The sequence below is a fragment of the Zingiber officinale genome, chromosome 4B, assembly GCF_018446385.1.
Source record: "Zingiber officinale cultivar Zhangliang chromosome 4B, Zo_v1.1, whole genome shotgun sequence".
In the NCBI taxonomy this organism is placed as follows: domain Eukaryota; kingdom Viridiplantae; phylum Streptophyta; class Magnoliopsida; order Zingiberales; family Zingiberaceae; genus Zingiber; species Zingiber officinale.
In genome coordinates, this window is record NC_055993.1 from 48,964,530 (window position 1) to 48,967,883 (window position 3,354).

Genomic DNA, 3,354 nt, shown 5'->3' on the forward strand with positions numbered 1-3,354 from the left:
CTACTTTTATACGCTATTTCGAGCCCTTAGATCCCTTCCGGCGCCTAGACCGTGACATAAGCCCGTCTAATTAGCGTGCTCCAGCTTGGCAATCAGATAAAATTCATCATTTTGGGCACCCAGATCATAAAATTCTTTTATGATGCACTATTTAACCACATGAGTTTAGATGCAGTTTTTGGTTGAGGACAAGCAAAGGTTTAAGTCTGGGGTTGCGATGTGCGTACACTTTTATGCATATTTTGATACACATCTACTTGCATTTCATTGGCATAATTTATGTTTATTGCACCCTATTTCATTATAATATCATATTTCCACTCCTTTTGTTTGGAGATCTATGCTTTGCTTGTTTTGATTGATAGGATGTGATTTGGAGCAAAAACAAAACTTAAATGGAGTCTAGAGCTTCCAAAGTATCCGAGCCATGTGGGACTCACACAGGCATGCGAAAACTAAGTTTTTCCATGTTCTAGCCGTGTGGAAACCACACAACCATGTGGAAGCCATGTGGGGGTCGTGTGGAGGCCGTGTGGAATTTTCAACACTGCAGACTGAAATTAAAATTCCCATAACTTTGTTCTTGGTTTGAGTTACGAGATATTCTTTATATAAAAATGTAGATAACTTCAAGATCTACAACTTTGCTGAAGACTTCAACTAGAGAAAACCCAATCTTGATGGTCTAAAAGACGTTGCAATAAGACATAGTCATGCAGAGCCATGCCAAGGGGCATGCAAGGGGTGTGTGAAATCCACACGGCCGTGTCGATCCACACGGGTTGTGTGGAAGTTCTAGAGAAGAAGAAGACTTTGGCAGTGTAGACCACACTGCCGTGTCACATTCCAGAGAAGAAGTAGAGTTAGGTCGTCTCAATCCACATGGGTCGTGTGGAAGTTCTAGAAAATGAGAAGACTTTGGCCGTGTGGATAACACGGCCGTGTTCATGAATTTTTGGCTTGGGGCTCACCCCCATTCCTCGGAGAAGGGTTCTCTCTCTTGGGGGAACCCTAGTTCTTCCATCTTCGCCGATCCATCCACCTCCGGAGTGAGGATTGCATCCAAGAAGATCGGTGCTACATAGATAAGCTTTCTCTTCTCTTCTCCTTATATTTTGAGTTGTAGATTACTTTACTTCTTATTTCTTGGTTGTATTCTCTTGCAATAGAGTAGATCTCTAGATCTAAGATATAGGAAGTAGCTATGATGTAAGTGTGGATGTATGAACTATATATTTAGATATTTCCCTATTCAATGAAGTGTTATGTCATGTTCTATTTGTGTTATGCCTTCTATGTGTTTGATGAAGTGTGTTCCACACGGGTCATGTGGAAGTTCCAGAGAAGAAGAAGACTTTGGCCATGTAGACCACACTGCCGTGTCACATTCTAGAGAAGAAGCAGAGTTAGGCCGTGTCAATCCACATGGGCCGTGTGGAAGTTCTAGAAAATGATAATACTTTGGTCGTGTGGACCACACGGTCGTGTTCATGAATTTTTGGCTCGGGGCTCGCCCCCATTCCTCGGATAAGGGTTCTCTCTCTTGGGGAACCCTAGTTCTTCCATCTTCGCCGATCCATCCACCTCCGGAGTGTGGATTGCATCCAAGAAGACCGGTGCTACATGGATAAGCTTTCTCTTCTCTTCTCCTTATATTTTGAGTTGTAGATTACTTTACTTCTTGTTTCTTGGTTGTATTCTCTTGCAATAGAGTAGATATCTAGATCTAAAATGTAGGAAGTAGCTATGATATGATTGTGGATGTATGAACTATGTATTTGGATATTTCCCTATTCAATGAAGTGTTATGTCATGCTCTATTTGTGTTATGCCTTCTATGTGTTTGATGAAGTGTGTGAATGGTGCAAAAATGTAGATGTGGATTGATTGTGGATCCCGTAGAGGGATGTCCTAGATCGTATGACCGAGGGACGCTAGTGATAGGCAGATCCGGTTAACAGATGTCGAGGGTATCATCTTGAAAGGAGAAGTAATTCTCTACGAGGAAGTAGGTAGTCATAGTCAATTGTAATCCTCATCTCTATGTTTATTAAGTAGTGCATGTGTTCCTATGTTGTATGACCGAGGGACGCTAGTGATAGGCAGATCCCGCTAACGGACTTCATAGGAATCATTCCTATTTAATTGCAAGGGATGTTGATCTAACTACCCTGCTAGTTGTCCACTGTAGGGGAGAGCCGGTAACTTTCTGCATGTGCATAAGAATGGAGGTAAGGAGATGAATAATGCATAGGGTCATTAATTAACATCATAGTGAAACCGAAATTCTAGTATCTATCCATCCCCAAATCTAACTCTCCCTCTTTCTTTACATTCTCTCTTTACATTATCTCTTTCCTTCACTCTCTTTCCAATTTACCTTTGATTGTCTAGATAGCTCTCCGTGCAAAGTTAACTAGTGCTTAATCAATAATTCCTATGGGTTCGATATCTTTTATATTACTAACGACATAACCGTGCACTTGCGGTGATGTAATAGGCATTCATATGGTGTCACTACTAGATAGAAGCTAAAAGATAATGTTTTTCTCTTTTTACACATTGTCTATATGGTTGAAAAAACGTTGTTAAAAGTACTATTGTTAAAAGTTTGTTCATATACAATGCTTAAAAAATGTTTTTATTTTTTTGCAAAGACAATGTTTTTGTAAGGCTTAAAAAGCATTGTTATTTTTTTTACAAACACAACACTTTTACAATGTTCAAAAAGTATTATTTTTTTTTTTGCAAAAATAATGTTTTTACAACACATAAAAAAATGTTATTTTTCTATTTATAAAATCGTTGTCTATTATATTTATACCATGAATTGCTTAATTAAACCCTTATAAATAACACCAACTAAAATACCATAACAATACAACTGATCAAACTTCTTACTATTGAACCAAAAATGTATCATACAATTTAAACAGAAAATATGTAGACATGATCCACAAACTTTGGATCCATATTAACTTTGGATCTATATGTTGAAATGTTGCACTTTGCTGTAAAATACTAATCTGACCTGTAACAACTGTCGAGACATTCGCTACGTCTTCTCTGGTCAGTGAGTAGATCCTTGCATTTGTCGTGACTGAGGGGGCTTCCAATCTTCCTTGGCTGATGTGTGGACCATCTAAAGCAGCCTGCACCTGGTGCAACTGTGCTGGCTTGACCTCGTACTGAATCGGCTATGGTGGAGGAAAGCAGGTCTTGTTTGGGCATTGTTTAGCCATATGTCCCTCCTGGCTACATTCGAAACATCCTCGGGTGCCCTTGCGACAAACTCATGGGTGAAATTTTCCACAAGTGGAACACTTGGGATAGCTGGGCTGTTTACTAGCTGGT